The sequence below is a fragment of the Carassius carassius genome, chromosome 30 (genome assembly GCF_963082965.1).
Source record: "Carassius carassius chromosome 30, fCarCar2.1, whole genome shotgun sequence".
Taxonomy (NCBI): Eukaryota; Metazoa; Chordata; class Actinopteri; order Cypriniformes; family Cyprinidae; genus Carassius; species Carassius carassius.
In genome coordinates this window covers 27,783,863-27,808,687 of record NC_081784.1, presented here as the reverse complement: position 1 = coordinate 27,808,687, position 24,825 = coordinate 27,783,863, and positions in this window count along the sequence as shown.

Below are 24,825 nucleotides of genomic sequence, written 5' to 3'. Positions count from 1 at the left end.
GGGATATCCAACATGTTGGATTTATTTGGCCCGATTTCTTCTCGTGTGCGGTGTCCCCCGAGGACAAACGATCACGCAGCCTTGTGGACTGTGGCGTGTAGCCAATCAGAAAGCGAGGTGACGAGGCGGCGAGGAAGTACCGGGTAACAAAATCAAAACAGCCGGCGGCATGGCACACCAGAAAGTCGATGGGCATAACTACATCCACAACTGCAGTCCACCAGAGTACATGGAAACGAATATATGAACGTTTATTTCAACGGTAATTAATCAGTGTAGTACGTAACGACATTTCTATGAGATAAAACAACAACTCACCTCCATATCATGATGTAGCAAGTATAGTCCATGCTCGCGTTTTCTTGTGGGTTTTTTTCGGTTAAAAACAAAGCACAAACTATGGCCACTGCATCCTCTTCGTCCGCCATGATTGTTTACTCTGAAGTCACGTTTGATCTCGAGGGATTTTGCGAGATTTTCCGTCTGACCTGGGAATGCTCGGGAGTCAAATCGGTGCGTGTGTGATGTGTTGATTTTGCCGTGTGGCTGCACACCACACACTGTACGAGCAAAACTGTTAGACCCGTGATTTTTTATCGCCATGTGTGGGGTCTTTCAGGTTTGGAAAATCGGCCGACAATTTTAAAATCGTCCCGTGTGAACCAGGCTTAAGCCATGGTGGTCAGGAGCTCTGCCTGTGCTGCCGTAGTGGTCTGCAGTGCCACCGTGGTGGTCTTCAGCCCCACCTGCACCAATGTGGATGTCTCCAGCTTCACCTGATTTACCATGCTGGCCCTCTCTCCCATCTGCTCTGCTGTGGTGGACTTCATCTCCGCCCAGGAGGGCTTAAGCTCCAAAGGTTCCACCACACAGGCCTGGCCCACCATCCCTACCCTAGATCTGCCTCCAATCCACCTCCCACCTGGACATTTTTGTTTTCTGTTTTATTTGAGAAGCTTCTGGAATACTGCCCTTAAGGGTTCTGTCATGGTATTGCTGATGTGCCCTGTTCTGCCCTCTCAGGGTAGTTTTTGTTGTAGTTTTGTTTATTTTTTACTATTAATAAATGCCCTAATCTTAATGCATTTGAGTCCTTACCTCATCCCTTCACCCAGACGTGACACTTATCTATTCACAAACAGCTTGTAACACTCCACAGAGAAAGAAAAACTTGAAATCGCATCATATGACCCCTTTAAACCAAATCAAAAGAATAATGTCAAAAATATTTTCCTATAGTAAAACAGCCATTAATCATCACTTAAGATGCAAGGTACTTCACACACGGCAGGCAAATCCAGAAAATGGCATTAACTCATAATTTATCAGCTAATTAGGAATACAATCTGAAGTCTTAAAAAGAGCAGTAAATACAAGTGATGCAGCAGTGCCTCTCATCAACTTAAAGGCAATACGCCTGCATATCTCCAGAATGAATATCACTAATTAATCTCAGCAGGAGATTTTCAACCCTCCAGACATTAATTAGTCAGAGTGGATTAACTAAATAACAGGAAGCAATATGATGCAATATAGAAGGTTTGATAATTGCAGGTCATCTCAGGCTTGAAAAATTAATGACTGTTACAAAACAGGATGGCAATTTTACTGAGCTCCTGTGCCTTACTGATAATAAATCATTGCCTTCTTGCACTGCCATTTTCTTAATTTACTGATGATCATAATAGGAACTTATGCCCATGACTCGGGTGATGAGAACGTATGGGTAATATCATTTTTAAAGACCCTTCTTCAGAATTATGGTAAGCCTCAAGTGAATTAGAGCAGCTTTGCATTTGAGTTTTGAATTCATTTGTTACCTTCCATGCAAATCAGCAGCTCACAATGTTCACAAGTTGATAAAAGTATTCTCATGTAGGCTATGATGTGACTTGCAGCAGAACCATTTACTTCACTCCTGAATGAATCAGCCATTGAACGAATCAATGAATGAATAAATGACTCGATGACTTAATCATTAAGATATTTACCACAACCTACTGGCAGTTTATTATTTAGAGTATAATTTCATTAAAGAAATAATAACAAAAAAATTCATAGTAATAATAATACAATTAAGAAAATAAATTATTAAAGTTATAGTTAATATAAAATTACAATTCAGTCATCATTTATTAACATGGTCCAAAAGAGTAAGCTATATGTCATATATTTTATCAAACAAAATATTTCTTGCTGAACCTACTTTTTGTAATGCCTGTTTGATGCTTCGCACAACAATGATTTAAAATTATCTTTTGGGAGTAATTTCTCCAAATTTCATGTGCAATTCATTTTATTCATTAATCAACACATCATGTAATATAACGTCATCCATGTGTTAAAGTAAACTAACCCTGATACATAAGCTACTCTGGAGCAGGTTATGTTCAAATAGTAGCTATTGCTACTTACCCTGAGAGTTACCTCTGTTTTAACCGAGTGCTGAGTTTATCTGCTTAATTACCCTTAAGCCCTTAAGGGAAGTTGTGGTCTAATGGTTAGAGAGCAATACCATGACTGAATATGCACTACAGCATAAATGGCTGCCCACTACTCTGTGTGTGTTCACTAGTGTGTGTACACTTTGGATGGGTCACTTCAAACATACCCAGCTGGGTATGTCACATAACCTGCTTTGTTGAATACCCCTCTGCACTGTAATAGCAAGCAGCAAATCATAGTCTATGTCAATGTCAATGTCACCTTTATTTATATAGCGCTTTAAACAAAATACATTGCGTCAAAGCAACTGAACAACATTCATTAGGAAAACAGTGTCAATAATGCAAAAATGATAGTTAAAGGCAGTTCATCATTGGATTCAGTTATGTCATCTCTGTTCAGTTAAATAGTGGCTGTGCATTTATTTGCAATCAAGTCAACGATATCGCTGTAGATGAAGTGTCCCCAACTAAGCAAGCTAGAGGCGACAGCGGCAAGGAACCGAAACTCCATCGGTGACAGAATGGAGAAAAAAACCTTGGGAGAAACCAGGCTCAGTTGGGGGGCCAGTTCTCCTCTGACCAGACGAAACCAGTAGTTCAATTCCAGGCTGCAGCAAAGTCAGATTGTGCAGAAGAATCATCTGTTTCCTGTGGTCTTGTCCTGGTGCTCCTCTGAGACAAGGTCTTTACAAGGGATCTGTATCTGGGGCTCTAGTTGTCCTGGTCTGCACTGTCTTTCAGGGATGTAGAGGTCCTTTCTAGGTGCTGATCCAGCATCTGGTCTGGATACGTACTGGATCCGGGTGACTGCAGTGACCCTCTGATCTGGACACAGACTGGATCTGGTGGCCACGTTGACCTCGGAACAAGAGAGAAACAGACAAATATTAGCGTAGATGCCATTCTTCTAATGATGTAGCAAGTACATAGGGTGTTATGGGAAGTGTTTCCGGTTCCGGTTTACCTAATTAATGCAGCCTAAAAATCCTTTAACGGATTTGGATAATAAAAGCATATTAGTATGTTATGTGTATGCCAGGTTAAAGAGATGGGTCTTTAATCTAGATTTAAACTGCAAGAGTGTGTCTGCCTCCCGAACAATGTTAGGTAGGTTATTCCAGAGTTTGGGCGCCAAATAGGAAAAGGATCTGCCGCCTGCAGTTGATTTTGATATTCTAGGTATTATCAAATTGCCTGAGTTTTGAGAACGTAGCGGACGTAGAGGATTATAATGTAAAAGGAGCTTATTCAAATACTGAGGTGCTAAACCATTCACGGCTTTATAAGTAATAAGCAATATTTTAAAATCTATGCGATGCTTGATAGGGAGCCAGTGCAGTGTTGACAGGACCGGGCTAATATGGTCATACTTCCTGGTTCTAGTAAGAACTCTTGCTGCTGCATTTTGGACTAGCTGTAGTTTGTTTACTAAGCGTGCAGAACAACCACCCAATAAAGCATTACAATAATCTAACCTTGAGGTCATAAATGCATGGATTAACATTTCTGCATTTGACATTGAGAGCATAGGCCGTAATTTAGATATATTTTTGAGATGGAAAAATGCTGTTTTACAAATGCTGGAAACGTGGCTTTCTAAGGAAAGATTGCGATCAAATAGCACACCTAGGTTCCTAACTGATGACGAAGAATTGACAGAGCAACCATCAAGTCTTAGACAGTGTTCTAGTTTATTACAAGCAGAGTTTTTAGGTCCTATAATTAACACCTCTGTTTTTTCAGAATTTAGCAGTAAGAAATTACTCGTCATCCAGTTTTTTATATCGACTATGCAATCCATTAGTTTTTCAAATTGGTGTGTTTCACCGGGCTGCGAAGAAATATAGAGCTGAGTATCATCAGCATAACAGTGAAAGCTAACACCATGTTTCCTGATGATATCTCCCAAGGGTAACATATAAAGCGTGAAGAGTAGCGGCCCTAGTACTGAGCCTTGAGGTACTCCATACTGCACTTGTGATCGATAGGATACATCTTCATTCACTGCTACGAACTGATGGCGGTCATATAAGTACGATTTAAACCATGCTAATGCACTTCCACTGATGCCAACAAAGTGTTCAAGTCTATGCAAAAGAATGTTGTGGTCAATTGTGTCAAACGCAGCACTAAGATCCAATAAAACTAATAGAGAGATACACCCACGATCAGATGATAAGAGCAGATCATTTGTAACTCTAAGGAGAGCAGTCTCAGTACTATGATACGGTCTAAATCCTGACTGGAAATCCTCACATATACCATTTTTCTCTAAGAAGGAATATAATAAGTCTAGCCCAAAGGAGTCAAGGTTTTGCCAATCTATAAATATATCAACTTTATCACAGATACACCATAGTGTTACCACAATGACAGTAAAAGCCACAAACAAACAAAAGCAGTCAAAGGCTTCGGCAGGCATTTCTTACACTCCTATAAAATCTCTCTCTCACTCTCTCACTCTCTCACTCTTACAATGCCCACAGTGTTATGCAACTCATACCGTTCTTTATGTCTCTAATTTTCAGTCCGTACCCACACAAGGGGTGTGTTTGACCCAGGCTGTTCCCAGCATAGTGTTGTATCCAGAACACAGAACTCAGATCCAGCATCTCCTTGATAAGCAATTCAACTGTGGGGAAGCTGTGGCCTAATGGTTAGAGAGTTGGACTTGTAACCTGAAGGTCACAGGTTTGAGTCTTGGTGTTGGCAGGAGTTGTAGGTGGTGGGGGGAGTTAAAGAACAGTGCTTTCTTCCACCTTCAAAACCCATGGCTGTATTGCCCCAGAGCAAAGCATTGAACTCCCAGTTGCTCCCTGGGTGCTGGATATGTAGCTGCCCACTGAGTGTGTTTGTGTTCACTTTTCACTGCTGTGTGTATATTTGGATGGGTCAAATGCAGAGCACCAATTCCGAGTATGCGTTATCATACTTGGCAAATGTCACGACTTTAACTTTTTACTTTCAACAAAACATGATTCTAAAAAATAATCAAAATGAACAAAACCCGGTATAAGTTCAATGGCTCTATGTAATGGGTATAAGTGAGAATATTATAATTATTATTATTCATGGCTGATGTGTGATCTATTTGATGCTGTGACAAAAGACTCCAGCAGGGGGTTGGGTGGACATGGAGAGTTAACAACAGGCACACGGGTTCCCTTCCCCCACTCACATAATATGTGGATTGAATGAAACGCAAGTATTCATGTCTGGTCTTTAAAATATGTATGTCCCCCTTATTCAGGGAAATTACATCTACAGATGCAGAGGCTTTAAAAGCAGCTGTTGTAAGTCACATCAACTGCTTAGACTAGTGTGGAGGAAATTTTATTTTCTGTATTATTTGCTTTACTGTACTAAAGATTGTTCTTTAGACTGTCTCTGAGTACTTTAGTTTGCTTCAGTATACTTGAATTTTTGATGAGCTGAGAAATAACAGGAAATCTATTTATTGTGTGTGTGTGTTTGTGCCAGACAAGTGTGAGACAGGACATGTTATTTTAGCATCTTAGATGTCCTGGCTTATTTGGAAAAATGAATTTGGAGGACATAGTTGGACACCTTAAATGGACATAATTTACGTTCAGTATGCATTATGATTGGATCTGAGATCAAAGCATCCAGATTTGATGAAGGCCTCTTGGCCTCTTGGTTGCAATCTGCAGTCAACAAGGGTGACTATATGACTGTTGAACTTTTCTTGCAAGAAAATAAATATTCAAAAGACTTTTGTCTCATACCTTTATTGAAAAACGCTAAATTGCCACAACACTAGTTTTAAAAGTTAGATGTATATTTATTTTTATTTTTGTCACACTTTATTTTAAGGTTCCATACTCGCTATTAACAAACCCTTAACTACAACATTTGCCTCAATAAACTCCTAATTGGCTGCTTGTTAATCATTAGTATGGTAGCTCCGTGTAGCTGTTTTTATTTTATTTTTTCTCTAGAATCTTTATCTTACTATCACTCTCTGTTTTTTAAAGTGGTAAAATATAACTTAATTCACACCATATTTCTGATATTATCAATCAATCTTATCAGATTAACTTTGATCGTTCACTTTTATTTTATTTCCGTGAGTGCAGTACACCTGCAAAGCGTTAGCACTCGTTAGCTTGTCATTAGCTTCTTCATTCGAACCTATCGCTGTTTTCTTTTCTCCTCTCCCTCGCTCCAGTTTTTCACAAGTTCATCAAACAACCGCAGTAAGAATTTTCATCAAGCACGGTGAGTAATGGCTTCTCCTATCATTGTTTCTTGCACCTCTTGCTACATGTACAGTTTATCTATCTCTGTCGCTGATGAGGGATTCACATGTGATAAATGCAGGGAAATAGTTAGGCTGACAGAGAAGATTTCAGAATTAGAGACACGCATCCAAACTTTAATTGAGGACAGTAAAAATGTTAGGGCTCTAGATACGGCTTTGGATGCGTCTGGCTCAGGGATTACTGTACATTGTTCGGTTCCGGAAACAGAGCCCCAGCAGCAGGGCAACTGGGTGACGGTGAGGCAGCGTAGTCGTGGGTCAAAACACCGCTCTTCTGTTCCGATCAAAACATTAAACAGGTTCTCCCCACTCAGTGATGCACCCACTGAGAAACCTGATGAAAGTGCTCTAGTTATTGGTGATTCTATTGTACAGAACGTGAATATAGAGACACCAGCCACCATAGTCAAATGTTTACCGGGAGCCAGAGCGCCTGACATCTTGGCAAATTTAAAAGTGCTGGCTAATGCTAAACGTAAATACAGTAAGATTGTTATTCATGCCGGCGCTAATGATGTTCGACTTCGCCAATCGGAGATCACTAAAAATAACATTAAAGAGGTGTGTGAACTTGCAAGCACGATGTCAGACACTGCAATATGCTCTGGTCCCCTCCCTGCTTACCGTGGTGATGAGATGCATAGCAGATTGTCATCACTCAATGGCTGGATGTCTAAGTGGTGCCCACAGAATAACATAGGTTTCATAGACAATTGGACGAGCTTTTGGGGCAGACCTGACCTGTTTAAAAGTGATGGTCTTCATCCCTCCTGGGGTGGCGCCACTCTTCTTTCTAGAAATATGGCAAATAGTCTTAGTGTTTATACTTGACTAACTGGGGCCCAGGTCAGGAAGCAGACAGACTGGCTAAACCGACCGTCTGCTAGCTGCCTCCCGTCACAGAGGTCAGTTAATTCTCAGCACATAGAGACTTTTTCACCTAGATATCACACTATAGAGACTGTGTCTGTTCCCCGAACTAGAAAATACAAAAAACGTCCAAACCAAGTTAAGATTAACAATTTAATTGAGGTTCAACAAATAAAAAACAGAAGCAATATGAATAAACAAATGATAAAGCTTGGCTTATTGAATATCAGATCCCTTTCTACGAAAACACTTTTGTAAATAATATGATCACTGATCATAATATAGATGTACTCTGTTTGACAGAAACCTGGCTAAAACCTGATGATTACATTATTTTAAATGAGTCCACCCCCCAAGATTACTGTTATAAACATGAGCCACGTCTAAAAGGCAAAGGTGGAGGTGTTGCTTCAATTTATAACAACGTTTTCAGGATTTCTCAGAGGGCAGGCTACAAGTATAACTCGTTTGAAGTAATGGTACTTCATATAACATTATCCAAAGAAACAAATGTTAATGATAAATCCCCTGTTATGTTTGTACTGGCTACTGTATACAGGCCACCAGGGCACCATATAGACTTTATTAAAGAGTTTGGTGATTTTACATCTGAGTTAGTTCTGGCTGCAGATAAAGTTTTAATAGTTGGTGATTTTAATATCCATGTTGATAATGAAAACGATGCATTGGGATCAGCATTTATAGACATTCTGAACTCTATTGGTGTTAGACAACACGTTTCAGGACCTACTCATTGTCGAAATCATACTCTAGATTTAATACTGTCACATGGAATTGATGTTGATGGTGTTGAAATTATTCAGCCAAGTGATGATATCTCAGATCATTATTTAGTTCTTTGCAAAATTCATATAGCCAAAATTGTAAATTCTACTTCTTGTTACAAGTATGGAGGAACCATCACTTCACAAAAGACTGCTTTTTAAGTTATCTTCCTGATGTATCCAAATTCCTTAGCATATCCAAAACCTCAGAACAACTTGATGATGTAACAGAAACTATGGACTCTCTCTTTTCTAGCACTTTAAATAAAGTTGCTCCTTTACGCTTAAGGAAGGTTAAGGAAAACAGTTTGACACCATGGTATAATGAGCATACTCGCACCCTAAAGAGAGCAGCCCGAAAAATGGAGCGCAGCTGGAGGAATACAAAACTAGAGGTATTTCGTATTGCTTGGCGGGAAAGTAACATATCCTACAGAAAAGCATTAAAAACTGCTAGATCCGATTACTTTTCTTCTCTTTTAGAAGAAAACAAACATAACCCCAGGTATTTATGCAATACAGTGGCTAAATTAACGAAAAATAAAGCCTCAACAAGTGTTGACATTTCCCAACAACACAGCAGTAATGAGTTTATGAACTACTTTACTTCTAAAATCGATACTATTAGAGATAAAATTGCAACCATTCAGCCGTCAGCTACAGTATCACATCAGACAGTGCACTATAGACCCCCTGAGGAACAGTTCCACTCATTCTCTACCATAGGAGAGGAAAAATTGTATAAACTTGTTAAATCATCTAAACCAACAACATGTATGTTAGACCCTATACCATCTAAGCTCCTGAAAAAGGTGCTTCCAGAAGTCATAGATCCTCTTCTGACTATTATTAATTCCTCATTGTCATTAGGACATGTCCCCAAAACCTTCAAACTGGCTGTTATTAAGCCTCTCATCAAAAAACCACAGCTTGACCCCAAAGAACTAGTTAATTATAGACCAATCTCGAATCTCCCTTTTCTGTCCAAGATACTAGAAAAGGTGGTATCCACACAATTATATTCCTTCTTAGAGAAAAATGGTATATGTGAGGATTTCCAGTCAGGATTTAGACCGTATCATAGTACTGAGACTGCTCTCCTTAGAGTTACAAATGATCTGCTCTTATCATCTGATCGTGGGTGTATCTCTCTATTAGTTTTATTGGATCTTAGTGCTGCGTTTGACACAATTGACCACCACATTCTTTTGCATAGACTTGAACACTTTGTTGGCATCAGTGGAAGTGCATTAGCATGGTTTAAATCGTACTTATATGACCGCCATCAGTTCGTAGCAGTGAATGAAGATGTATCCTATCGATCACAAGTGCAGTATGGAGTACCTCAAGGCTCAGTACTAGGGCCGCTACTCTTCACGCTTTATATGTTACCCTTGGGAGATATCATCAGGAAACATGGTGTTAGCTTTCACTGTTATGCTGATGATACTCAACTCTATATTTCTTCGCAGCCCGGTGAATCAGTTAGGAACCTAGGTGTGCTACTTGATCGCAATCTTTCCTCAGAAAGCCACGTTTCTAGCATTTGTAAAACTGCATTTTTCCATCTCAAAAATATATCTAAATTACGGCCTATGCTCTCAATGTCAAATGCAGAAATGTTAATCCATGCATTTATGACCTCAAGGTCAGATTATTGTAATGCTTTATTGGGTGGTTGTTCTGCACGCTTAGTAAACAAACTACAGCTAGTCCAAAATGCAGCAGCAAGAGTTCTTACTAGAACCAGGAAGTATGACCATATTAGCCCGGTCCTGTCAACACTGCACTGGCTCCCTATCAAGCATCGCATAGATTTTAAAATATTGCTTATTACTTATAAAGCCCTGAATGGTTTAGCACCTCAGTATTTGAATGAGCTCCTTTTACATTATAATCCTCTACGTCCGCTACGTTCTCAAAACTCAATATCAAAATATCAATCAGAATATCAAAATCAACTGCAGGCGGCAGATCCTTTTCCTATTTGGCGCCCAAACTCTGGAATAACCTACCTAACATTGTTCGGGAGGCAGACACACTCTTGCAGTTTAAATCTAGATTAAAGACCCATCTCTTTAACCTGGCATACACATAACATACTAATATGCTTTTATTATCCAAATCTGTTAAAGGATTTTTAGGCTGCATTAATTAGGTAAACCGGAACCGGAAACACTTCCCATAACAACCTATGTACTTGCTACATCATTAGAAGAATGGCATCTACGCTAATATTTGTCTGTTTCTCTCTTGTTCCGAGGTCACCGTGGCCACCAGATCCAGTCTGTGTCCAGATCAGAGGGTCACTGCAGTCACCCGGATCCAGTACGTATCCGGACCAGATGCTGGATCAGCACCTAGAAAGGACCTCTACATCCCTGAAAGACAGCGGAGACCAGGACAACTAGAGCCCCAGATACAGATCCCCTGTAAAGACCTTGTCTCAGAGGAGCACCAGGACAAGACCACAGGAAACAGATGATTCTTCTGCACAATCTGACTTTGCTGCAGCCTGGAATTGAACTACTGGTTTCATCTGGTCAGAGGAGAACTGGCCCCCCAACTGAGCCTGGTTTCTCCCAAGGTTTTTTTCTCCATTCTGTCACCGATGGAGTTTCGGTTCCTTGCCGCTGTCGCCTCTGGCTTGCTTAGTTGGGGACACTTCATCTACAGCGATATCGTTGACTTGATTGCAAATAAATGCACAGCCACTATTTAACTGAACAGAGATGACATAACTGAATCTAATGATGAACTGCCTTTAACTATCATTTTTGCATTATTGACACTGTTTTCCTAATGAATGTTGTTCAGTTGCTTTGACGCAATGTATTTTGTTTAAAGCGCTATATAAATAAAGGTGACATTGACATTGACATTGAGTTGTTAAGTTTAGGTATTGGATAGGATTAGGGATGTAGAATATGGTCATGTTGTATAAATGCTTTATAAGTTTTAATAAAAAGCCAATGTTTTAATAATAGACATGCTAATAGCAACTAGTTACCTTTTTTATTTGTTCTTTAAGACTTGTCTTTTTGAAGTCAGTGACATAAAAAGGCAGATCGGTCTAATTTGAATCTGAAAAGTGAGACTGTTGTTTAACTGCTGTTTGTTGGTCAAATTAATTCTAAAGACACAGTCTTTACATAGTGGCCATGTTTATGCAATTAGACCCTTTTTACAGCACAGATTTAGTTTAACATGTCACAATTTGGTGGCACCAACAATAATGATCATTTGACCTGACGTAGTTACACAGTAAGCCTATAAACTTAAAAATGCAGGCCTTTTTAAATTCTAAGACATTTGACATCTGAGTATAAAATACAGCTGGTGCTTCAGTCAGAGTTGCATACAGCAAAACAGAGAACAAGATTTCGATTCACTGAGAAACATGAGTCAGTATATTAAAAGTGAATAAGAAAGCTTTCCTTCCTTCTTTCCTTTCTTTCCTAAACTATACACTACTTCAACGTACAACAAACGAATGGAGGTTGTTGTGTGGTTTAATCACTCTTTTACCATCAACCTTCATTATCTGTGTAACTTTTGGTGTTTATATTATTAATTCAGGCACATTGCCTGGTATCAGACTTAGTTGTTGTGAATTTGACTTGATTTGTTGAAGTTTTAACACTCTTTATAGTTATACTGCAAAACATATGTTCACCATATAATGATACCGCACCCATAGCTGATAACTGTTTTTGTTGCATAGCAACATTCTATCTTGCCTACATTCTAGCAGAAGTATGACACCATATGGCAATGGATTTGGCACTCAGTCATTGTACCTAGCAATGTCTGTAGAGTCCTGGTTAGCATGCCTGCCCCCATTGATGCTGGCTTAAATCCCACTCAGGGTGGTGCAAGTACAACCAGTTACACTGATGCAGTGACCTGGATGGCAGTGAGGCTTAAGTGGGTCTTTAGAATCCTTGTTAGCACAATTGCCTGCAATGCTAGTTGGCACTGGTTTGAATCCTGCTTGGAGCAATGTGAGCAGGACCAGTTACAATGGTGCCATGACCCACATGGGAATGTGGTTTCACGGGGTCTTTAGGATATATATTAGTGCGCTTACTTCCAATGCCAATGGTTCAAACCTTGTTTAGAGTGGTGCAAGTACAACTAGTAAAATATATACACAATATCCCAGAAAGTTATTTCTACCCAACCATATCCCCATTTTGCCAGTAGCATCCATGGCTGTGGGTGGTGCAGCACTTAAGGGAACATATTTGTTTGAATCCTGTGAGACAGAAAGACAGACGGATGCTGGATGCAAAAACACTTCAATCACTATTTCCACAAAACATGGTGACAATGGTATTTTATTTATTTTATTTATTTTGTACAAGGCCTTGAAATAGAGGAATTTTTAACAATAAAAAAGGCTGTAAAGAATCCAGTATTTATTATTTTCCCATTACAGAAAATTGGATAAGGGAGGAGAGGGTTGTTTGGTACAGGGTCCATTTCTGGTTTATAATATGTTGTTATTCAAGAAATATGTAACATCTGAATGTTCAGATAAACATCTTCTTGAAAGACTAAAATGTATTGAGCTGAGGACAATTTTAACAAGTCGCTCTACAGATGTTTACAGGTGCATATCAAATTAGAATGTTGTGGAAAAGTTCATTTATTTCAGTAATTCAGCTCAAATTGTGAAGCTTGTGTATTAAATAAATTCAGTGCACACAGACTGAAGTAGTTTAATTCTTTGGTTCTTTTAATTGTGATGATTTTGGCTCACATTTAACAAAAACCCACCAATTCACTATCTCAATAAATTAGAATACTTCATGAGACTAATAAAAACACACACACACACACACACACACACAAAACAAATTTTTAGTGAATTGATGGCCTTCTGGAAAGTATGTTCATTTACTGTACATGTAATCAATACTTGGTAGGGGCTCCTTTTGCTTTAATTACTGTCTCAATTCGGCGTGGCGTGGAGGTGATCAGTTTGTGGCACTGCTGAGGTGGTATGGAAGCCCAGGTTTCTTTGACAGTGGCGTTCAGCTCATCTGCATTTTTTGGTCTCTTGTTTCTCATTTTCCTCTTGACAATACCTCATAGATTCTCTATGGGGTTCAGGTCTGGTGAGTTTGCTGGCCAGTCAAGCACACCAACACCATGGTCATTTAACCAACTTTTGGTGCATTTGGCAGTGTGGGCAAGTGCCAAATCCTGCTGGAAAATCATAGCAGTCTTCCCCATTATTGTGTAGCCTAGTGAACCAACCTGAGAGACCATTTTAAAGGCTCAGAAAACCTTTGCAGGTGTTTGGAGTTGATAAGCTGATTGGCATGTCACTATATTCTAATTGGTGTTTTTTTTGTTAAATGTGAGCCAAAATCATCACAATTCAAAGAACCAAAGACTTAAACTACTACAGTCTGTGTGCACTGAATTTATTTAATACACAAGTTTTACAATTTGAGTTAAATTACTGAAATTAACTTTTCCATGACATTCTTATCTATTGAGATGCACCTGTATATGTTAACGGGAAATTAAATGTTCTAAATATGAAAAATTCAAAATGTGTGCAGTAGGGGGTTAACTTCTAGTTATTTTAAGTATGCATTGTGTAAGTACACTGGTCTTTTGAAGCATGTAGCAGGTCTTGTTATCAGTTCGCACTGTAAAAAAACATCTATTTTCACTCCCTCCTGCCTAAATTCATTGCTGGAATTACCATAAGCAGTAAATACTTATCTTATGTCTGATTCAGATGTTCCTGTCTTGAGAGGAACTTTGCAGTCAGTGAAGGATAAACAAAAACAGAATGCTTCTGGCAGCAGACTGAAGCCACGTGTTTTAAATGCCAGTGAGTTAAGTTTGCCTAAATGCTAGCATGTCAGCTGGGTTTTAAAATCCACATGTGGGTGTGTTTTGGGGTTTTGAGAAACCCCCTCCCTCCCACCTCAGTGAGCAAACCCATGCCACTTTCCCACTCGCGGCTCAGAAACTCCAAAGGCTGTCAAGGGCCTGTGGGCTTTGCCATATGATAAGAGACTGCATCAAAGCTGCATGGGAAACACTAGCAGGGATCTGTTTACAATGCTCAGAGAGGCAGCTCTGTATCTCTCGTAGCATTCTGCTGCCTTAATCCTCTCATATGCATCCATTTGCAATGAGAAATTTGATGAAAACTCAGCGGCTGTTACACTAACAGGTAATTGATTGTGTATGGCTGTGAATTTATTTCACAGTAATCCGTCCATTTTTTTATACAAATTAAAAGTTGGTGCTAAACAAACAGTAAAAGGTAAAACATCTTGCATAATGCCTCACAGATAAATATAGCTTATGCAACACCACACACATGAGGCAGAGCCAACACAAGGTGTTAAGTACACAACACTCACGTAACACTCCCCAGCCCTGGGAGTAACATTAATAAGAGTCAGTCAAGGATATTACTCTAGACTAACCACTGTACAGACATATGGACACTGCCCTAATTTATTATTATTTTTCATTGTGTGTTTTACATGTTTTGTTTGCAAATTCTATTTAGCATAATCTTAAATAAGACTCCAAAACTCAAACTAATGGTTTGTGCTGTCAAATTAGTATTGAGTAGACAAGTGGTTTGCAAAGAACCAATTTTGCATTTTTAAATTTAGCCGTCGCATAGCTGTCATGCTGCAATACACTTTGATTCATGTAGACCTGTTGCCTTTCTTACCATGAAACTTTCAAAAGCAAATACTTCAACATATTTTTTTTCATCTTCATCGACAATGATTCTGTACTGTCCCTAAACATATCTTTAAATTCTAAGTCTAATTCAACTCTGTGTAACTTTTAACTTTTAAACAGCTGCACACTTTTCAAGTTAATTGGAGTCACTGTTTGTGCTGTGGCCACCTGCGTTACCTTTCTGTAGCCTAGGACTTTTCAGTCATTTGGCCACTTAACTTTCCCAAGGTCATGTGTGGTTCTTCCAAAGCCATGTGTGTGCTTGAGAAAGTTTGGTTGTATAGAGACACTGTTATACTGCCATTTATGTGTTCAAAAAAGAGTAAGAGAAAGTAGTGTCATAACTCTTGAGTGCTGTAGGCTTTCATTTATAGAGCCAAGAAAGCCTCAAATAGACTGCAGACAGCTGGGAGCCCATGACAACAATTAAAGCCAAAACATTTCCATACATGATGTATATGATCTTACTGGAATTAGCACATTCCAATGGGATAATTTACCTCTGATACTTTTGCACTATGGTTAATAAAATGTGAAAGTGTGCAGCTGGTTGAATGTATAACCTGGGTTTTGTTAAAGTTTTTATTTTATTATTTTTTTTATATATATAATATTTGCAATATTTCATATGGCAAGAACTTTTACCCTTTCAGTTTATACATACACAGAAATGAAAAATATTTAATATAAATAATATCTAGAGCCATACTGCACTCCCACTCATGATATTGCTCATTTAAGTACACCTCAAGCATAAATATTTTTTGACCACTGTACACTTTACACTGTACACTGTACACTCATCAATACTGGCAAAGGCAACACCTTTACCCTCAGAGTAGGGGCCGTTGTGGCTGATCAATGATACCTGACTCAACTGATGAATTGGGACATTAATCTTCTATTGTAGATACTGCCTCTAAATCAATTGTTTTCTATAAACTCTATTGATTTTCCCTAGTGAATGAGTTTATACTGCTTTCAGATTTGGGTGTCACCAGGAGAATGTGCTCAAGTGAATGTGAAACTCTGGGAGGTGAAAAACAACAACAACAAAAAAGCTGCCAGTAAGTGAACCGTTATCACTCTGTTCTCCTCGGTAAATTCTGAATTTACTGAAGCTGTGCCTGGAAAAGGAAAAAGCATAGACAGATCATGTGAGTCAGAATTGTGAAAAGAAGGGGGGATAACAAACCAACCCTGGCTAATCAGTAAGCATAGGTAGAGCTTCAGTCGCCTGGCTTATTCAGCATTCAACTTCAAAATAATGAATCTTCAAGTGTTTCCAAACAAATCTATTTACTATTCTGGTATATGTCCACCTGCAGCGTCCTCCTCCTGTAATTATTCTTAACAATGCCAGTAAAGGCAGCCTGAAAGAATGGGCAGCAATCTTCACAGCATGGTGTGTTGTGCATTCTAGCCGCAGCTGATACTGTCCATCACTCAGTGCGCCTCCATAAGCCTCTCAACGCTGGAAAAATCACTCACGGAGAGGGGGTGAAAGCTCTGTAACCTCAGAGTCATGCGATTCCGCCAACGCATCAGAGTTTCACGGACCACCTTAGTGGCACAGTGTGATGAAATCTTTTCTCTGTTCCCTTAGATATATCCGAATCAAATTTTGGAGGACGGGATTTTGTCATGACAACCAACGGGTAATTTTTCTTTTTGCGTCAAGCAGTTTGATAGACTGAGAAATGAGGTTGTGACAGTTTATCCTTTGATCAAGCAGGCAGGTGTAGCATATAAAAAGCAAGCAGCACAGTTAGATATAAATGCTACTGTATATATTTGGAAATATGTAATGTAAACCCACAATTAACACACAAATGTACTTCAGCATGATTTCAAGGACTTGTTTTAGAGCAAGAATGGCCATCGGTTGTATTTAAAAAAAAAATTTTATATTCAGTTATCAATTTAAACTGTTGAGGAGAATACATTCTCTCAAGCTTAGGGGATTTCATTAAAAGATTGACTTTTAGAAATGCTGAAAGTGTTCCCTTCAAGATTCACATTGCTTACATTATAGTTTAGAAACCAGCACGTGTCGTGACTTTTTGCTTTTGAATGCAAATTGCTTCACATTATTTTTTTTTTCTGGCCAGAATTGTCAGTCAATTACTTGTTATCCATATTCATTGAATTGAAATGTATCTTTGGTACTGGCAAATAATATCTAACTACTGTAGAAAAAATAAAAAAATGAGGCACGGGTCAAAATAAGACAAAAAGAAATACATGATGCATTGCAGAAATAGCACATGTGGGAAAAATGAGGACATGATGCATGGTGACCTTCAGCATTAAGGTTGTAGATTTGGGAAAACACACATACTCGATGAAAATTCAGACTTTTAAATTTACTGGGTGATCAAACATTTGAACATATTTTTAGAAGCAAAAATGTGCCAACAGTTTGCGTTTCTATGTATTCCATCAACATCCAGTAACACAGCTGATTTAGTAAGATGCATCTGGTTATTAAATCAGAGACTGTTCCCTCAAAATCCAATCAGAAGTGATCACAGGGGACACACATTACACCATGCGCAAATGTCCACCTGTCTCAGCTGTTCACTTGTGATTAGTTACCCGAGCTGAATGTTAATACCATGCGTGTAAACAGGGCCTAAGTCGCTTTGGATGAAAGCCTCTGCCAAATGCATAAATGCAGATGTAAAGGTGCTAAACAAGACCAGTCATTAAAGCCTGAGACATAGTCAAACACATTAATAAAGCATTGAGTAAAGAGGGATAACATAACCTAAGGACAAAGCCAAGAGGAGAGAATGTCTGCACAACAGAGGGAGAGAGAGAGTGTGTGTTTTCATGAGCGGCAGATTGACAGCGTGGAAAATAATGCTGTTATTTCCCCTGTGGTCACAGTGTGACCTGTCCTTTGCATATCATCCTGTAAGATTAGCATGCTAAATACAAAATTAACAACAGCCTAAACACAGCCATGACTCACACAGACAGTGAAGAGATAATACTTCACACCCATTTGTCCTAATATGAAAGTTGTAGGTGTAAGCACATAGATAAACTATTGAATGCTTTGTGTCCTCTCTCTATCTCTCTCTTTAATATATGTATTCATATTAGAAGGTACACAAGAATGAATCTCATGAAAACATGTCCAGGTCACAATTTACCTTAAAATAGCCTAGACCTTTTTCTCATTATAAACAGTAGTATCTTAGGGCAGCACAACAATCACTACCATTATGTATACACATACTTTACAATTTGAATAACACATCTATGTATTATACATTTTTGCATTACAATTAGCTTGTGCTTGTGCTTGTGTGTGTGTGTGTGTGTGTGTGTGTGTGTGTGTGTGTGTGTGTGTGTGTGCTCTTGTTTTTGTGACATCAGAGGAGAACTGGCCCCCCAACTGAGCCTGGTTTCTCCCAAGGTTTTTTCCTCCATTCTGTCACCGATGGAGTTTCGGTTCCTTGCCGCTGTCGCCTCTGGGTTGCTTAGTTGGGGTCACTTCATCTACAGCGATATTGTTGACTTGATTGCAATAAAAATGCACAGACACTATTTAACTTAACATTTGACATCACTGAATTCAACGATGAACTGCCTTTAACTACCATTTTGCATTATTGACACACTGTTTTCCTAATGAATGTTGTTCAGTTGCTTTGACGCAATGTATTTTGTTTAAAGCGCTATATAAATAAAGGTGACTTGACTTGACATATCAGGACACAACTCTGTATAATGACATGGGTATGACACAGGTATTACAGGGAGAGGGTGACTTATGAGGACATAACACATGTCCCTATTTTTCAAAAGGCTTATAAATCATACAGAATGAGTTTTTTTGAGAAAGTAAAAATGCACAAATTTTCCCATGAGGGTTAGGTTTAGGGGTAGGGTTGGTGAATGGCGATAGAATATACAGTTTGTACAGTATAAAAAACATTACACCTATGGGGTGAACACACTTTTCACTAAAACGTGTGTGTGTGTGTGTGTGTGTGTGTGTGTGTGTGTGTGTGTGTGTGTGATTCTGCTAACAATGCAGGAGGGAAATGTGTTTTGTCACAATATAATGTCAGTAATCTTAATTATTCTACAAAGGGGCATTTCTTAAGATATTTAATATACGTTTTACAATTTTTTTTATTTTTATTATTATTATTATTATTTTTTTTTTTTTTTGGAGCATATATGACATGTTCTTGACAGGTATTGTGAGATTCACCTGCAAAATAACTATTTTATGTTTCGCTGGCTAATATACATCTATTGATATCTCCCTGAAAGACACCGAAGACCAGGACATCTAGAGCCCCAGATACAGATCCCCTGTAAAGACCTTGTCTCAGACGACCACCGGGACAAGACCACAGGAAACAGATGATTCTTCTGCACAGTTCTGACTTTGCTGCAGCCTGGAATTGAACTGCCAGTTTCGTCTGGTCAGAGGAGAACTGGCCCCCCAACTGAGCCTGGTTTCTCCCAAGGTTTTTTTCTACATTCTGTCACCGATGGAGTTTCGGTTCCTTGCTGCTGTCGCCTCTGGCTTGCTTAGTTGGGGTCACTTCATCGACAGCGATATCGTTGACTTTATTGCAAATAATGCACAGACACTATTTAAACTGAACAGAGATGGCATCACTGAATTCAATGATGAACTGCCTTTAACTGTCATTTTGCATTATTGACACACTGTTTTCCTAATGACTGTTGTTCAGTTGCTTTGACGCAATGTATTTTGTTTAAAGCGCTATATAAATAAAGGTGACTTGGCTTAACTATTATACTGACATCTATCTGCACAGTGCAGCATCACGCATTTATGCTTACAAGCAAACTATTTACACAGTAAAGCTGCTTTGACACAATCAGTATTGTATAAAGCACTATACAAATAAAGGGGGCTTGACTTGACCAGCAACAATGCAGCAAAATACAGCCACATGCACTGTGTTTAGCATCATTGGTACAATTATATACATATTCAAACCAGTTAAAGTTTATTTGTATAGCACTTTTTATGATACAAATTGTTGCAAAGCAACTTTACAGAAAATTAAGTTTCTACAATATTTAGTAGTAGCTTATCAGTGGTGACTGTCAGTTTATGTATATATGGTAGAAATGTATGAAAAAATAAAGACGAAATCGAAAAGCAAACTTATAGCAAAATTTGGTAGTTCTGTATGTTGTTTCAAGGTTGGCATTATCTGTGGTCTTCTGAGGGGTTGGCATCATCTCTTCTCAGGTGTTCTGGATCCAGACTGAAACGTAGCTGCGTAGCTGCTGTCCCAACCATGTAAAATTTATTTTTTTAACCCAAGTTAAAGAATAATAATGCACATTTAATCGGATATTACTGCAGTCCAAGATTATGAGATGCATTATTTGAATGTCTGGCCAAAGAGTTGAGTCTTTAATCTAGATTTAAACAGAGAGAGTGTGTCTGAACTCCAAATGTTATCAGGAAGGCTTTTCTAGAGTTTGGGAGCATGATGGATTGTAGCGTGGTAGAAGACTAGTTAGGTACGCAGGAGCTGAACCATTAAGGGCCGTAACTGATATGGAACTTAATAGCTAGCCAGTGCAGAGACTATAAAATTGGGGTAATATGATCATATTTTCTTGACCTAGTAAAAACTCTAGCCGCTGCATTTTGGACTATCTGTAGCTTGTTTATTGAAGATGCAGGACAACCACCTAGCAGTGCATTACAATAGTCCAGTCTAGAGTTCATGAATGCATAAACTAGCGTTTCTGCATCAGAAACAGGTAACATGTTTTGTAGCTTAGCAATGTTTCTATGAATGAATGAATGAATGATGCATTTGTGTAGCGCTTTATTGGGTATTGTTGTATACCCAAAGTGCTTTACAATCATGTGGGGGGTCTCTCTTCAACCACCATCAGTATGCAGCATCCACTTGGATGATGCAATGGAATTGCATGGCATTGCCACAGGACAATGGCGCCAGTGCACTCTCCACACATCAGCTACAGGTGGAGAGGAGAGCGAGACAGAGCCAATCAAGTGGTTGGGGATTATTGGGAGGCCATGATTGACAAAGGCCAAGGGGGCAATTTGGCCAGGACACCGGCGTTACACTCCTACTTTTTATGAGAAGTGCCATGGGACTTTTTAATGACCACAGAGAGTCAGGACCTCGGTTTAATGTCTTATCCGAAAGACGGAAGATTTTCAAAAGACAAGTTGTTGTATAATATAACACCTAGCTTTTTTACTTTAGAGGAAGTAACAGTACATACGTCTAGTTGCAAATTGTAATCCAATATATTCTGTGTACTGTTTTTTTTTGGTCTAATAAATAATTTCTCTGTCTTATCCCAATTTAATAGGAGAAAATTATTGATCATCCTATCTTTTACATTTTTAACACTCTGTTAGCTTAGATAATTTAGAAGTTTCATCTGGTCTCATTGAGATACATAGTTGAGTATCATCAGCATAACAGTGGCAACATGTTGAAAATAGAAGAAGACCTAGGAGAGATCCTTGTGGAACTCCATATTTTGCAGGTGATAAATGAGATGACTCTATTGTTAAATAAACGGAGCTCTATTGTTAAATAAACAAAGTGGTAGCGATTGGACAGGTAGGATCTAAACCCTCTTAAAGCCTGCCTTTGAATACCTGTGTAGTTTTTTTAATTGCTCAATGAATTTGTCATGATCTATAGTGTCAAACACAGCACTAAGACCAAGTAAAACTAGCAATGAGATGCAGCCTTGGTCTGAGGCAAGAAGTCATTTGTAATTTTAACAAGTGCAGTTTCTGTGCTGGGATGGGGCCTGAAACCTGAATGAAATTCTTCGTAGAGATTTTATTTTATTTTTTTTTGCAGAAAGGAGCACAATTGAGAAGACAACTTTTTCAAAAATTTTAGACATAAACGGAAGATTTTAAATTGGTCTGTAAGTTGCCAGTTAACTACGATCTATCTCAGCGGTTCTCAATTCCAGTCCTCGCAACCCCCTTCTCTGCAAATTTTGTATGTCTCTCTTTGAAGTGAGTTCCGTGCATGAACTGTGTTTCGATTGACATGGTCCCTACACAGTGTTCATTGCTCCCTACTCACTGAGCAGGGGAAATCTGTTGAAGTTTACTTCACTTTGGAACATTCATTCACTGATTTGTGCTGCGCATCGTGTTTCCACACGGACAAGTCTGAGATCATATATCTCTGTAAAAAAAATACAATTTAAATTCACATCTCTCACACTTCAATGCACTGAATGGAACATATACATTCACTTCGAACTGGAATCATGTCGGAATATCCTGTGATGTCCACTTCGCAGGTGTAACGAAGTGGCTGAGGCAGAATGTGAATCCATTTGCAGGAGTTTATTAAAAGAAGATCGTACAATCAGAGTCGTATTACCAGGCAATGTGTCAATACCGTAAGGGCAGTCCGATCTTTCAACATACACAGGGGTTATCCAATAGGCAGAGACGAGTAGGCAGGCGAACAGGTCAAACACAAACATCAGTCCAATCAAGCAATATATCCAAAGGGGCAATCCAAGAGACATGAACGAGATAACAGGCAGAATCGTGATCAAACAGGCAGTCAGAATACTCACAAGGAAAACGCTCGGTAAGGCAGGTTAACTGGCAATACTTCGCAGTGAAGTGGCATGCTAGCACATGTTAAATAGTCCCAAACAGGAAATGACTGTAGAAGCAGAGGGAGTGGTGAACAGTCAATACTCTGGTGAGGGCTCCCTCTGCTGGCGTGGCGTTACAGAATCCCCCCCCTCCTGGCACTCGACGCGGACGTCCCCGTGGTCGTGGCTCTGGTCGATCGGGTCTGGCTCGATGGAAGTCCTCCGTGAGAGATGGATCCAGAATGTAGCTGGCGGCTACCCATGACCTCTCCTCAGGTCCATAGCCCTCCCAGTCTACAAAATATTGGAGCTGACCCCCTCTCCTTCTCGAGTCCATTAATTCCTTGACCGTATAAGCCAGTGCTCCATCAATGTCCAGTGGCGGTGGTGGCTCTTGAGCCTCATGATTGGGGTCAGCATCCGTGTGGACTGGTTTCAGCAGTGAGACATGGAAGGAGGGAGAGATACGGTAGTTAGCAGGTACGTGGCTTCATTGATTCTTCTTAGAATTTTGAAAGGGCCAGCGTACCTTGGGCTGAGCTTCCTGCTCGGTAGCCTCAACTTGCCAGACCCGTTGTCCTGGTTGGTAGGATGGATGTGGTCGACGTCGCTTGTTAGCCTGGAGTTCCTGTACTCTGACAGCTCGTTGTAGGCGGTCGTGAGCACTGTCCCACACCCTCTCGCTCTGACGAATCCAGTCATTCCCAGCGGGGACTGATGATGGTTCGCCAGACCACGGGAACATAGGGGGTTGGTATCCGAGGACACACTGGAAAGGGGTTAGACCTGTTGATGAATGAGTCAGTGAGTTCTGTGCATACTTTGCCCATGGTAGGAATTCTGACCATCGATGCTGTTCTCTGCTGCAATAGGACCGTAGGTATCTGCCTAGTTCCTGATTCAAGCATTCCACCTGACCATTGGCTTGGGGATGATAACCAGAAGAGAGACTGACGTTGATATCCAGCTGTTTGCAGAAGGCTCTCCATACTTGAGATGTAAACTGGGTACCTCTGTCACTGACTGTATCCTCCGGGATTCCGTAGTTCCTGAACACATGGTGGAACATAGCCTGAGCCGTCTCCATGGCGTTGGGGAGTCCTTTCAAGGGGACTAACCAGCAGGACTTGGAGAATCTGTCAATAATAACAAGGATTATGGTGAAACCATGGGACAGCGGTAAGTCAGTAACAAGTCAATTGAGAGATGAGACCAGGGACGTTGTGGAATGGGCAGAGGTTGTAGGAGTCCAGAGGGTAATTCCTTGGGGGATTTAGATTGAGCACAAACCTGACAAGATTTGACATGATAAGTGACGTCCTTGGACATTGAAGGCCACCAGAATGAGTTACGTACCAGGTGTAGAGTGCTGGAGCACTGGAGATACCTGGGTGGCCAGAGCTGACTGAGGAATGGACCCACTGAATGACTCTGGGGTGCAGACTTTGTGGAACGTAATGGAGGTTAGGAGGGCAATTGGTAGGGGCCGGTTCTTGGATCTGTTCCCGTTGGATCTCCTCCATAATATCCCAAGTAATTGGGGCAATGATTACTGATGGAGGAAGAATGTATTCGGGGGTTTTGTTGTCCATGAGGAGATCATACTGCCTGGATAGAGCATCTGCCTTACTGTTTTTGATTCCTGGGCGATAAGTTACTAAGAATTGGAAGCGTGTGAAGAAGAGGGACTATCGAGCTTGGCGAGGGTTGAGTCGTTTTGCACTTTTAATGTACTCTAAGTTTTTATGATCTGTAATCACCTGGAAGGGGTGGACTGCTCCCTCAAGCCAGTGCCTCCATTGCTCTATTGCTGCTTTCATAGACAGGAGTTCCTAATTCCCCACATCATAGTTTTGTTCAGCTGCCGTTAACTTTCTGGAAAAGAATGCACAAGGGTACAGTTTACCCGGTTGTCCATGGTGCTGGGAGAGTACGGCTCCAATACCTGAGTCCAAGGCATCTACTTCCAAGATGAATAGTAAGTTGGGGTCAGGGTGATTGAGGATAGGAGCCGTGGTGAATTTATCTTTTAAGAGGTTGAATGCTTGGGTAGCCTCCTCACTCCACCTGAGTT